Source organism: Zalophus californianus, chromosome 7, assembly GCF_009762305.2.
Source record: "Zalophus californianus isolate mZalCal1 chromosome 7, mZalCal1.pri.v2, whole genome shotgun sequence".
Classification (NCBI taxonomy): domain Eukaryota; kingdom Metazoa; phylum Chordata; class Mammalia; order Carnivora; family Otariidae; genus Zalophus; species Zalophus californianus.
This window is the reverse complement of record NC_045601.1, coordinates 124,394,721-124,408,803: the sequence shown is the minus strand read 5'-3', so window position 1 is coordinate 124,408,803 and position 14,083 is coordinate 124,394,721. Positions and strand designations below refer to the sequence as shown.

General features: G+C 38.1%; 1 protein-coding gene and 1 long non-coding RNA gene across 4 annotated transcripts in view; one reads left to right on the top strand and one right to left on the bottom strand.

Annotated features, from left to right (window-relative positions):
* CDYL (chromodomain Y like) overlaps window positions 1-4,556 on the bottom strand; it is a 228,625-nt gene extending 224,069 nt beyond the window's left edge. For all 3 annotated transcript variants that reach the window (XM_027602646.2, XM_027602647.2, XM_027602648.2), the window contains exon 1: window positions 4,423-4,556. The gene's annotated coding sequence lies outside the window, so the exon portion shown is untranslated. The remainder of the gene's footprint in view (window positions 1-4,422) is intronic.
* Window positions 1-14,083, top strand: part of LOC113927065 — a 52,216-nt gene that overhangs the window by 4,683 nt on the left and 33,450 nt on the right. The gene's annotated exons all lie outside the window — the stretch shown is intronic.

Here is a 14,083-nt window from a genome sequence, read left to right as displayed (position 1 = left end):
GGCTCCCTTGGCCCCTTCTCTAGAAATTCTGATTTATTTTGTCTGGGGAGAAATTCTGAGCATAGTCCCTTCTTTTCCTATTCCTGCCTCCCTCCTTCCTTCCTTTCCCTCTCTTTCTTCCTGCAGCTATTTGAATGTGAGGGGGTGAGGGCCTGAAATAAAACAGTAGCGACTGAAATGGAGAAGAAATTAAGATAAAGACATATTTTAAAGGTAAAAGTGCCAGGTGCCATGCTAATGAAACATAGGGAATTAAAGAGAGATTCCATTCATTTCTTCAAAATATTTGTTGAACACTTACCCATATACCTCATACTGAATCAGAAGCTATAGGAAAATCAGATGGCAAGACCCTGGTCCTGCCTTCAAGGAGTCAATGTCTAGTAGATGACAAAGAAAATAACTATAATACAAGGAGAATAGGGAAACGGGATGAAGGGAGATGTTTTTAAGGTGTAAAGATATATAGAGAGGAGAGGGCTAGAGGGTCCAACTAGCAGACACAATGAAGAAAGTTCTCCACAAAGGTCCCATTTAGTGGCAGCTTGACGCATCAGCAGGTGGGGTTGGGGGGAGGGGTCCCCCAGTGGGAGTCACAGTGAAGGAAAATGTGTGAAGACAGCTGGGTGTAATGAAGGGCAGAATTAATGCATGGCCATGAGCAGCCTGATCCCTAAGAGGCACGTGGTGTGTGGAAGGCTTGGTGAGAAAGGTAGATTATTGCTGGGAAAGACTAGATTTTTTGGGTTGTTCCCTCTTGATTTTTAAATGTTGGCAATGTTTTATTTCTCGTCCTTAGTTATGGTTAAATGAGTGTTCATTTTATAAGTATTTCTTTAAATGCACATAAAAGTTTATCAGTTTCCTGCTTGTATATTATCTTAGAGCTTTAAAATGTTTAATTAAAGAATAGTAGATATAATCAATGTGATGTAATTATTATAAACATAGATGTACCTAACAGTACAATCTTATGTACTGTATCAAGTAAATAAACAGAAAAATATACATAAATTAACAACTGTAGTTGAAAATGTATTAACATGCATCTCTAGGAACTGTGGATCAAATAGAAATAAAAATAGCATGATATGAATGAGCTGAAAATACAATTTAAATAGGACACATGTATCCAAAAAAAACCAGACAACACATTCTTTTTAAATATACATGGCACATTTACAACAGGAGACATGTATTAGGCTGTAAGTTCCAAAGAATCAATCCCATTCAGACAATGCAACTGTGGAATTGTTTTTTGAAAGATAGCTAAAATAAAATCCCACATATTTAGAAACTAGGTGACATATGATTAAGTGACACTTGGTTTAAAAAATAAATATTTAGGACTAAATAAAACACTAATGATAGAAGTTGTGTAACATAGCTAAAGCAGTACTGAAAGCCCAACTTATAGCTTTAAATAAACACATTAATGAACAAGAAAGTTTGAAGATTAATGAGTTACTACTTTACACCCATTAGGAAGACTACTACCAAAAAAGCAAATAACAAGTGTTGTTAGAATAATATTAACTTTTTAATTAAGGTATTATTTGTATAAATAAAATTCACCCATTTAAGAAGTCAGATTTTTTTAAGGTCTTGAATGCCAAGATAAGGGATTTGGATGGCCAGAGCTCATATAGTGCAATAAAAAATCCAACAGACTTGGCATTGAATTGTATTGCCAAGTATGTTGACCATGGACAAATTACTTGATCTCAGGGTCTCATTTTCTCATCTTCAACCATGATAGGACTACATCTCCAGGGGAATGTGAAAAGGATAAAATAGTGTCTATAAAATGTTTGGCACATAATAAAGACATAGGAGGTAGGAGTTCACTTTCTATTTTACTCATCAGAATCTTCAAGGGAAGGACCATATTCCAAGACATAGGGGTATGAGTTCACTTTCTATTTTACTCATCAGAATCTTCAAGGGAAGGACCATATTCCCTGAATATTTGAAAAGTATCTTAGGTGGTTCTGATGTACAGCTAGAGTTTCAAATCATTGGTGTAGGCCCTGGGGGCCATGGCAGGCTTTTGATCAGGGAAATGGCATGATTAGGGCTCTACCTGGGGACTGTGAGTCTACAGGAGCACTCATTGGGCCTAGAAGCCTGGGAAAATGTGGAAAGGCAGAGTGTGGAGACCAGGAAGAAGATTTGATTCAGAGCGGACAGTGATGAGCTTGGTTTTAGTTAATGTTTGTTTATTCATCAACAAGCAAACATTGATTCAGGCCTACTTTGAGTGAGCCCCTGTATTTCATACAGAGATAAATGCATCTCCACTTCCCTGACTCATCGTTTAAGGAACAATTCCTGGAAGGCTTTCTGTGGCCTCTCTCTTCTTTGTCTTCTGGCTGACTCAGTGGTGATATTGGTAGCTGCAATTTAGGAAAGGTTAGGGGTTTCTAGCTGACTGTGGGATTCCACTGTGGCAGAGGCTGTTCGGATAAAAGCTTTCATCTTTCTTTTAGGATCTTCTAGCCTGAGACCCACAACCACTTCTTAGTCTAGATCTCATTCTTAATACAAATCCCTAGACTCAGGTGCTGATTCTTCTTTTTTATAACACCAGGAACTGCCAGGCAGAGTAGAATAAACATGAAACCATGATATCATTCATTTAGCATGATTAGGTAGCTGGAACAATGGTCACCAGAATGGGCTGCACCCCAGTTTCTGCTCATTTCCTGGACAGGCAAGTTCTTGGGGCACATACATGCCACCACAGAAAACTTATGCTTAGCTACCTATCACATTATCATGAGAAGATAACTGTCATCAAACCTCGAAAGAAGGAACAAAATATTCCTTGTATCTTATTTATATCCCCATTTTGTCTTGACTTTAGGTACATGGTCCCAAGATAGGGGGAATTAAAGTAGGCAAGGTGGTTCAAGAGGGTCCCAAGGAAGAGATTATTGATGTCATATTGGGAGGGAGAATGGAAGCTAACCCTGGCAGGGTTCGGGGTTGGAGATTGCAGGGTGGGCGGAGAGCGTTCAGCCTTATAAGCATGGAAATACTCAAAACGTAACTAGCACTGTGTAAGGGGAGTTTGGAGAGATAGATAAGGAATGGAATAAGGCATCTAGCTAGCATAACTTTATCTTTGCCCTAAGATCAATAAGATGGTATTGAAAACTTTTTAAAGCAGGGAGGTAAAATAAATCAGATTTTCACGTTGAAAGGATCACGTAACTGCTGTGTAAAGACAAGATTAGAGAAGGGATTAGTTCAGGAGAGAGATGACGGTAGCTTGGGCTATGCGATGTCCTAGAAATAGAAGTAAACCAAAGATTTAGGAAGCAGATTTGATCGTCTTCGGTGACAAAATAGAAATGACGATGTGAATCAATGAAAGTAAAGGCTGACTGCCTGTAAGTGGTGACCCTTGTGTCCTGTTGTCCATTCAACTCCATAGACTTAAAATAGGCTGCCTCATCTTTTCTCCATGAATCTCCACCTGGCTTGCTGTCCATGGAATATTTGTTTCTCCATAATTCATATTTTGAAACCTAACCACTAATGTGATGGTATTAGGAGGTGGGGCCTTTGGGATGTGATTAGGTCAATGGTGGAGTCTCCTGAAAGGGATCAGTGCCTTTATAAAAGAGACCTCAGGGAGCTTCCTTTCCCCTTCCACCATGTGAGGGCATAGCAAAGAGACAGCTGTCTGTAATCCAGGAAGTGAGCTCTCTCCAGACACCAAATCTGCCAGTGCCTTGATCTTAGACTTGCTAGCCTCCAGAACTGTGAGAGATAAATGTCTGTTGTGTAAGCTGTCCAGTCTATGGTATTCTATTATAGCAGCCTAAGTGGTCTAAGACATGACTTGTATCTGTTAACGACATTGTCATTTGATCTAAAATCTGGATGTAATTTTGGACTTGTACCTTTTTCTCCAAATCTATGATGAATTGGAGTCCAAAATTTTCTCCTTTTGGAATGTCTCTTTCATTTTTCTCTCTTTTTAAAAAAATTTCAGTTCAGGCCCTTACGAAATACTTGTCCTTTGGTGCCTACATTTTATCTCCCGGTTCTGGTCTCCACTGTGAACACTGTAATGCAGTTAGTCTCTTTTAAAACATTGCTCTCCCCATTCTATTCCTTCCATAGAACTTTGCAGGGATTCCCCATTGGCCTGAAGTGAAAAATCTCAGTGCCTTGGTTTAGGATTCAAGGCTTTCTGCAGTCTGTTCCCAATCTACTTTGCCACTTTCTGCTTCCCTACAATAGTAGTTTTTACAACTCTTTTAAAGTTACAGAACCTTTTGTTCAGATGGAATCTTTTGTTCAAAAACATGGCAGCTCCATATGTATAGCATGTGAGTGGAGCTTTTGGTTGAAGTAGGGATGGGGCTGATTTCCTCTCCCTTCCTCCCATTGCCTCCTTTCCTTCCCTACCTGCTTTGTCCCCTGAGATGAGTCTGTTCAGAATGTTGTTTGAAATCCATAGCCTTCCAGGAATGCTCTTAGGCAGAAATAGATGCTCTCCTCAAGGAACAAGTGGGTCACTAAATTCAACATGTGTTTCCCTCTGCTGAGCCTCTAGTCTGCCTCTTCTCTGGTTGTTTCCTCATCAGGCAGGGACTCTGCCTCATAAAAGACCCCCTCTGTGATGTAATATGAGCATTTTTACCACACCGCTGTAGTGAGCACAAGAGCAGTTTTGACTAGGCTGCTTCTTGTAGCATCCTTCGAGAAACTGAGACCATCACAACAAACATAGTCCTGCAAAAGCAGTTTTATAAGGACTATCCAATGTGCTACCAGCACTCCCTGGGTCTGATTGATTTAGAAAATGTTATATCCAGAGCAGTGGTTTCCAAACCTGGGGATGGGGCCTTGGAACTTGTGTTTATAAATAGCCTCCTGAGTTGAGAACCAATAAAATGAGCACTAGGAACAGTGAAGGAGGATGGAGACATTAAGCTAAGTCAATGGTGATACCCAGTGATAATACTATGATAGCTCTCTATGTATATATCATAATTCACAATATATTTTTCTTATGAAGAAATGAATTAAAAGAGTGGAAAAAGAACAGGTTTGCAGGGGATTGTCTTTCAATTTTGAGCAGATGGAATTTAAAACACCTGTGAGCCAGCTAGGTGCAGGTGTCCAGCAGGTAGATGAAAATTTGGGTCCACGACTCAAGAATGAGATTAGGTCTAGACTGATGTGAGTTTGAGAGTCATCTTTACGGGGGAGATAGGTAGAGCTGTGAAGGGAGGTGAGATTTTATTTTTAGAAGATTGATTAAATAAATAATAGTTTATTCCTACTTTGAATTCTATGCTTCTATTAAGAAAGAACAAAAAATATTTCTATGTGGCAATAGAAAAAAATAAAATCCAGGATAGCATGTTCATGTGAAAAGAACAAGGGGTAGAGCTGTAAAATAATATCTTTTGTCTAAAGAGGTTGGGAGAAGGGGAAAAATATATATCTCTATGCATAAAGGAACTACAAAAATACTGCAGAGGTAGGTGGGATGCCAGGGAGACCATTCACTTTTTCCTTCTTTATTTTTAAATTGTTTAACAATATGAATTATTGTGCATATAAAAATTAACTTACAACATGATAAAAATGAAGGGGAGATTGTAATAGTCCTGCCATGTTTACATTTTCCTGAGTGATAAAATAAAAAAAAAAACAACCTTACCATTTATTACAATTGTTACATCATAAAAGAAAAGAAAGAGCATCTTGAAACAAACAAAAAGCAATAAAGAATTACCATTTTTAAAGAAAGTCTTTTAAAAAATTTTTAAAAATATTATTTATTTATTTGAGAGACAGAGACAGAGATAGTGACAGAGATAGTGAGAGAGAGGGCAGGAGCAGGGAGAAGAGGGAGAAGCAGACTTCTCACTGAGCAGAGAGCCTAACACAGGACTCGATCCCAGGACCCTGAGATCATGACCTGAGCCGAAGGCAGACACCTAACCAGCTGAGCCACCCAGGCGCCCCAAGAAAGTCCTTTAAATCAATACAATATCACTGTGTTTTTTGTACTTGTCTACAGACCAGTGGACACTTCATCACTGCCTGGCTGTGGTCCTGAAGAAGTTGTGGGAACTTCCAGTTAATAAAGTAGTAAATACAATTTTCTTTTTCTTTTTAAAACTGAAGTATAATTAACCTGTGGTGTTATATTATTTTCAGGTGTACACTATAATGATTTAACAATTCTGTACATTACTCAGTGCTCATCAGAAGTGTACTCTTTAATCCGCATCCCCCCACCCCCATCAGTTTGTCCTCTACACTTAAGAGTCTGTTTCTTGGTTTGTCTCTCTCTCTTTTTTTCCTTTGCTTGTTTGTTCTGTTTCTTAAATTCCACATATGAGTGAAATCATACGATATTTGTCTTTCTCTGACTGACTTATTTCATTCACGTAGCATTATATTCTCCAGCTCCATTTACGTTTGTGGCAAATGGCAAGATTTCATTATTTCTTATGGCTGAGTTATATTCCACGGTGTATATGTACCATAAAAGGGGGTGAGCCTTTTAAGGAAGAGGAGATTGAGTCTTTGTGAAATGCCTGCCTTAGGTCTCCGGAGGAAGGAAGCAGGGTGAGTAAAGGAGGTGGAAGATGTGGCCAGAGAGATAGCATATGCTCAAGTGCAGTCTCATGGTCCAGGGAGGGAAGAGCTTCAAGAAGGAGGGAGTGGGTGGTCGATGGGGCTGATACTGTTAACTGCAGTTACTGAGAAGGATAAGGGGTGAGCAGAGGCCAGGGACTATGGAATTCAGGATTACCTTGCAATTTTTTAGGGGTATGTATCCTGGGGAGAATTGTTTTTGCTGGCCTGAGCACTGATGGGAAGTGAGAGGTCCCCTTTTCCCTTCAGGGATTCTACAAAGAGAATTTCAATCTGAAAGCCTCCTGTCCATCTTCCTCCTGCCTTATAAAGAAAATACTAGTTTTAAAGGGATCTAATCACCTAACAAAGATGGGTGAAACCTAGAAACGCGGATTATTGTGGGTGATTCTGAGAGTTAAGGTCCTTCAAAGGGGAGATTCAACTCCTTTTTTAGGGAAAAGAATTACCTTGAAAAAGAAATCTTTCAACCTTTAAATCTTACATGTAATTGAGGTTCAGATGAAGAATTTACTTCTGAACTTTTTAGTAGTTTAGTAGGTACTTTCAAATTACCATTTCTTTTGATGTATGCTTACCAGCAAGAGGAATGTCTCCAGAAGACTCAGAATCTGGTGGGTTGATCCCAAACCACCTAGAAAGGCTTGAAACAACGGATTCAGAGTGAGATGTTTTTGTGAAAGGAATGTGAAAATAGGTCTGTTCAGGAGCTGATGTCATTTTCTATCTATTGGTAACTTGGTCTTTTTTCTCTTTTTCTGTGCTTAGTACATATATCTATACTGAGAACCACCTGACCAGGACAATTTTATCCTCATATTAAAAATATTGTGTATATGTATGTGTCAAATATTTGCTTAATTGAAAAATTTTTGATTGTATTATTTAGCACTTCCATTATTTTTTTGCATTCTTATCCTTCTTTTTAATTTTTTTTATTATAAAATATTTCAAATGATACAGAAAAGTAGAAAGTAAAGTACAGCGAGCATGCATATAATCTATACCTAATATTTGGCCATATTTGCTTTATATGTAAACATTTTATATGTATATGCACATATATAATATTTCTCAAGACTATTTAAAAGTTAAGTTACATCCACGCAGAAGCTTCACCTCTAAATACTTCAGCATACCTCTCTAAAAATGACATTCTTCCACATATCCACTATACCACTATTGCATTTAACTAAACTAACAATTTTCCAGACTATATTTAAATTTCCTCAGTTGTTCCCCAAATGTCTTGTTATATCTGGTTTGTTCAAAACAAGATCCAACCAAGAACATCCCACTTTCTCTAGAACCGTCGTTCCTCCCCCTTCTCCCAAATATATTGATGTGCTGAAGTGATTGGACCACTTCTCTTAAGAAGGTCCCACATTGTGGGTTTGTCTGATGGTTTCCTTGTGGTACTGTTTAGCTTGTTCCTCTGTTCTCTGTATTTCTATATCTGGAAATTATAAAGATGAAAAGCTTGATTAGATTAAAATTAAACAGGTTTGTCAAGAACACTTCATGAGTGATGCTGTGCACTTCATATTGTTTCAGAACAACACACTTCCAATACCTCTGAAGAGTCTGTGTTTCCCTTTCCAATACCACCCCTGCCTTTTCCCACCAGAGACAGTGATTATCCTGAATTCTCTATTGACCACGTCCTGGATTTTCTTTACAGTTCTATCACATACCTATGTATCTCCAAACAATATGTTGTTTAGTTTCAAACTTGTATAAGTGAAATCATAGTGGATATATTTTTTTGTGAGTTATTTTCATTCAGTGCTAATTTTGCAACTTATCCATGTCAATAAGTGAAGCTAGAGGTCATTTATTTTCATATCTGTATAGTATTCTCTTGTATGACTATACCACAACTTATTTATTCATTTTACTCTTGATGGACATTAGATTGCTTCCAGTTTCTTGTTATTAGAAACAATGCTGCAGTAAATATCCTCATGCATATTTGTGGTCTGGGTATCTATGATTTTCTCCAGGGTGTATATCTAGGAGTATAATTGCACAGATGTATGGTTTATGCAAGTACAACTTTGCTAGGTACAGTTCAAGGTACAATTACAAAGAACACAATACACCCTGACTCATTAAAAGAGAAAGGGGTTTGCTATAGGTTATTGATCATTTACAGAATTGTTAGGAGGGTAGAAGGAACAGATTGTAGGCTGAGCTTTTTGGAATGATTTCGTAAGCTACACCAAAAGACTTGGCCACCAAGAAAGCTACAGCTTATCCCGTCAACAGGAAGCTATGTTTTGAATCGAAAGCTGCCAATGTAGTTCTGGCTCCAAAGCCATACCGCCTTAGGTACAATTAGGAAGCTACTTCAGCTAAATCAGGAAGCCACTGTTAGAACTGCTGGCTCCAAAACCAAGCTGCCTCTGCTCTGAAACCACCTTTTTAAAACTGAGAAACCACCATTATAATTCCTGCCAACAAAACAAATGCCCCAAGCCCCATCTTTCCCCCACTGAACTCTGTTCAGGTCTCACTGAGCACATGGGTCATGTCCAACCTCAGTCGTATCTGGAATCCCAGCAATAGAGGTGTCTTGGAAATGTAGATTTTAGGATTCTGCCCTTTGCAATGTATGGTGGCCACTAGAAGGAGGTTGGAACAAGAGTTGAGCAAACTAGTTCATAGAACGTCAAATTGTTCTCTGTTCTGATGGAGCCCGCGTGTGCTCCTGCCAGCCCCACATGAGAACCCTTGTGCTTCTACATTCTTGCCAGTTTTGGCTTTTGTTGGGTTTTTGTGTTTGAAAAGCTATTTTATTGTCATCTTAATTTGCAGTTCCACGGTTCATTATGAGGTTGAGCACATCTTCGTGTATACATTCATATGTATTGGCCATTCATGTTTCCTTTTCACAGATATGCCTGTTTATGTCTTCTCTATATTTCCTGTTCTTTTTGTTTCTTATTCATTAGGATTCTTCACATATTCCGGATAAAAATTCTTTGTTTGTCATATCATACAATTGAAGCTTGTCTTTTCATTTTTCAAATGGTGATTGTATTGAACAGAAGTCCTTATTTGTCAATTTTATTAATTTTTTTCTTTAAGGTGTGTGCTTCAATTGCTTGTTTAAAAATCTTTCCCTATCCAAAGATCATTAGGATAGTCTTTTGTATTGTTTTAAAAAGTTTCCAAGTTTTACTTCTCCTGTTTTAGTTCCTGATCCCCCTGGGATTGGTTTTTATGTATGGTGTGAGGCAGGAATCCATTTCCATTTGTAGGATAACCCTTCTGATCTGCAATGCCAGATTTATCATAGATTGTGTTTTAAGTGTGGATTAGGTTCTGGGCTCTCTTTGTTCCATTGGTCTGTTTTTCATCCTTGTATTATTAAACACACAGTCTTAATTAGTGAAATTTTATAATACATCTTGATTCTGGTGGAACACATTCACCTGTCTCAGGTGTACTTGGCTTCTGGCTCTTCTTTATATATTTTAGAATTAGATTATAAAATTCTACAAAACATCTTAGTGGGATTTTTATTGGGATTTCATTGAATCCATAAAATAGCTTGGAGAGAAATGAGATCTTTGAGATACTCAATATTCCTATCCATGGAAACATTATGTCATTCTGCTTATTTAGGTCTTATTTAATGTCTTTCATCCAAGTTTTATATCTTTTTCCAAAAGGTCTTGCACAACTTTTGTTAGACTTATTTCCTAGTACCTTATTTCATTGTTGCTATTGTAAGAATTTTTTAAAACTTCATTTCCTAACTTCTTTTTTTGCTGGTATGTAGAAATGCAGTTGATTCATATTGATCTTATACCTAGCAAACTTACTAAACTCTGTAACTCATGCTAATAATCTATAGATACTTGGAGTTTTCTATATAGAACATAATGTCTGCAAATAATGACAGTCTGGTTTCTTATTTTTTGAATCTGTATTCTTTTCCTTATTCTTGCCTTAGTGCACAGGTTAGGATTCTAATACAGTGTTGAGTAGAAGTAAGGATGGTGTGTAATCTTATATTATTCCTGATTTTAAAGAGTATGTGTTAGTATTTCACAAATGAGAACAAGGTTTGCTTTTGTTAATTTGAAGATATCCTTTTTCATATTAAGGACATTTCTTTCTCTTTCTAGTTTGTAAAGGATTATCATTATTGTTATTTGCTTTTTGTCTTATGAATGCTCTTTTGAGTTTTATCAAATGCTTATGCTACATCAATTCAGATCACAACATGGTTTTTTCTCCTACTAATGATATAAATTTAATCAATATATGTTCTAGTGTTGATCTAACTTTTTACTTCTGGAATAAGCTCAATTTGGTCATGAATTTTTTTCATTTTTTCAATTGCTAGATTCAGTGTGCTAATATTTTGTTCAGGATTTTTTTCATTCACAATGGTGAATGAGATCAGTCTTCAATTTTCCTTTCCAATACTGTCCTTCACTGAGTTTTTATTCCAAGCTTGCAATAGCACGTAAAATCAGGCTGGGAAGTGTTCCTCTTTTTTTCTGTCCTCTAAAGATTTGTATAAGGTTGGATCAATGGGTTTTTAAAGATGCCAGAGGCAGCCAATTTGGAAGACAGACCAGTCCTTGGGGTCAGAAACATGTTTGAGCTTTCATCTTTACCACTTAGTAGCTGAGGGCTCTTCGGCTGGTAACTTAAATCTCTGGGACTCGGTTTCCTCATCAGTCAAGTGGAAGTAGTAATACACATTCTCCCTACCTTAAAGGGTTGTTGCACTATCATGAGCATTACATGGGATACTTTATGTAAAAATGCAGTATAAATCCTATAAGTAAGATAACCTCTGCCAAAGCTGGCCTTAGGGAAAACACTGTCCTGTGGATTATTTATTATTATATTATTATATTTGGCATTTTAAGATGATGGCTTTAGGGGTGTGTGTGTGTGTGTGTGTGTGTGTGTGTGTGTGTGTGTGTGTGTGGTGTGTTTTTTTTTTTAAAGAACTTTATTTATTTATTTATTTGAGAGAGAGAATGAGAGATAGAGAGCACGAGAGGGAAGAGGGTCAGAGGGAGAAGCAGACTCCCTGCTGAGCAGGGAGCCGGATGCGGGACTGGATCCTGGGACGCCAGGATCATGACCTGAGCCAAAGGCAGTCGCTTTAACCAACTGAGCCACCCAGGCCCCCCGTGTGTGTGGCGTTTTAAGTCATCCTTTTCATGACTTAGTGATGTCTATAGACTGGTATCTTTCTTTTGCTCTGGAAAAATTTTAATAATTTTCTGTCTTGCATGCTTTCTGTTCTATTTTTCTTGAACATCTATTAAGTGAATAATAAACTTTCTGAATTGATTCTCCTAAGTCTTTACCTTTTAAATCTGTTTTTCCCTAAATCTCTGCATTTAAAAAAAAAGATTTATTTACTTGAGAGAGAGAGAGAGAAAACAACAGGGGGAGGGGCAGAGGGAGAGGGAGAAAGAATTTCAAACAGACTCTGTGCTGAGCATGGAGCCCGACATGGGGCTCGATCTCAGGACACTGAGATGACGACCTGAGCCGAAACCAAGAGTTGGATGCTTAACCAACTATACCACCCAGGTACCCCAATCTCTGCATTTTAATTTATACTATGAGAGATCAATGTTTTTCTTCTAGCCCTTCTATTGAATCTGTTATTTTGTCAATTAAATTTTTAAAATTCAAGAATATTTTCATGTTACCCAATATTTTTGGTGAGCATCCTGTTTTTTTTTCTCCTTCTCTCTTCTTCTGTATAAACTATATAAGTGCATAATCGATTACTTTTCTCTTAGATACTGATTAGGAAGTTTTGAAGGTCTCTTCTGTTGCCTGTATTGTCTGTTTCATTTTTTTTTAAGATTTTATTTATTTATTTGACAGAGAGAGAGCAAGAGCAGGAACACAAGCAGGGGGAGTGGGAGAGGGAGAAGAAGTCTTCCTGCGGAGCAGGGAGCCTGATGCGGGACTCCATCCCAGGACCCTGAGATCATGACCTGAGCCGAAGGCAGACACTTAACGACTGAGCCACCCAGGCGCCTCTATTGTCTGTTTCCTCTAGGATATTTTGTTTTTGTTTGTCTTATTCTTTCTTTCTTGGGCTGTTATTTTTTCTTCTGATTATCAGTTGAATGGTTAAAATAATTTTTAATTAGTTCTCACTCTGAGCCAGACACTGAGCGAGACAAACCTGGTCTCCATCCTCATGGGGCTTGCACTATAGGGGAAGTGAAAATTATCAAGTAAATAAATGGATAAACAGGAATTTTAGTTTGTAGTAAGTGTCATGAAGGAAATAAAGTGGGGTAATCTGAAAGTGAGTGATGAGTTGGGGATCCTGTAGAGTGAGTGGTCAGGAAGACCTCTTTTAGAATGGGACTGTTGACCTGACACCAGCAATGTGACAACAGTGGGGGTGATTGATGGGGGAAGGGTCAGATTATATAGCACCTTTGGGTAGGCCCTGGTGTAAGGCTTTGGTTTAACTGCAGCAGGAAATTATTGGAACATTTTAAGAGGAAGGTGATCTGATTTATGTTTTTAATGATCAGCTCTAGCTGATGAGGGAAGAGTGAGGGGAGAGGGTAGGCAAGAATGCCATCAGGAAACCATGAGGAGACTTGCAGGGTCTGAGCAAGGAGGATGATTAGCAGGGTGATGGTCAAGAAGGGCCACCAGGAGCAAGTGTCATGAGGGCAGGACAGAAAGTGTTCCAAGGAGAGAGTGGCCCATTGTGATAACTGCTGCTGAAATGTCTCAGAAAGTTAGGATGGAGCAGTGAGCATCACACTTGGCAAGTGAAGATCATTGGTTACTTAACAGTAGGAGAGTGGCAAAGGGGAAACTCAGATGGAGTGTCTGCCAGGGTCTGGACCTCATAACTGCATAAGTTACTGTAGTAGTGGACTTATCACTTTCTACTGGTAGCTTGGAATTAAAAATTCCTTTAATATTTGTTCCTAATCCAAAACACTTTTTAGAACTGTCCATATTTCTTCCAAAGCCCTCCCCTTTTCTGAACATTTCCCTTTTATTCTTACGATTAGATCAGAAATCACCTCCAGTGAGGAACAAATATTTTTCAAAATCTCTATTTACCTCCATGTAGTTCCTGATTATTTATAGCCACAAAGGCTCTTAAAATTCACTTTGTTAAATGGGGTATGTGTGGGCACTGGGGCCTCTTTTAGACTGCTGCTGCTGAAGCCAGGGAAAAGTGAGGCTAGAGCAGGTGGTAGGGAATTAACAGGAAATGGATGAAGTTATCGAAGCTATGATATGCTTTTGGGTGCACTCAATATTTAAAATCCAGAAATTAAACCATGAATCGATAAACTTTCCTTTAAAACCTAAAAACAAAACCATGGGTTTATTTCCAAAGTATCTAACATACCCATTTTCTTTTCTCAAATTCCAAACTCGTTGAAGGTAGTGATCAGATCCAACTGGTGGAGGGGTG